Source organism: Pteropus vampyrus, unplaced genomic scaffold (genome assembly GCF_000151845.1).
Source record: "Pteropus vampyrus isolate Shadow unplaced genomic scaffold, Pvam_2.0 Scaffold124, whole genome shotgun sequence".
NCBI lineage: Eukaryota > Metazoa > Chordata > Mammalia > Chiroptera > Pteropodidae > Pteropus > Pteropus vampyrus.
This window is the reverse complement of record NW_011888905.1, coordinates 458,401-458,722: the sequence shown is the minus strand read 5'-3', so window position 1 is coordinate 458,722 and position 322 is coordinate 458,401.

Below are 322 nucleotides of genomic sequence, written 5' to 3'. Positions count from 1 at the left end.
TCCCAGCAGGTCTATCTGGCCTCCCTTTATCAGTGTTTACAGAGACACAAACAGCAAGTGTCGGTTTTCAGGTCACCAGGTCGCAGGCGCCTCTCGCCTTTTCTGATGCCCTTGGTTCCAGTCGGCGATGTAAGCGACAGTCCTCTGTCCATGGTGAACCCCATTCCTACTCCTGTCACCGAGACTTGGGGGGAAAGCCAACCAGAGCCCGTCAGTGAGCCCCAGACGCAGGATCAGAGGTCGGGCTCTGGGCTCAAGCCCCACGTGAGCCAAGCCGGGTGCGGCCCTCACCCAAAATGCTGATTCCACACGCACTCGGCTT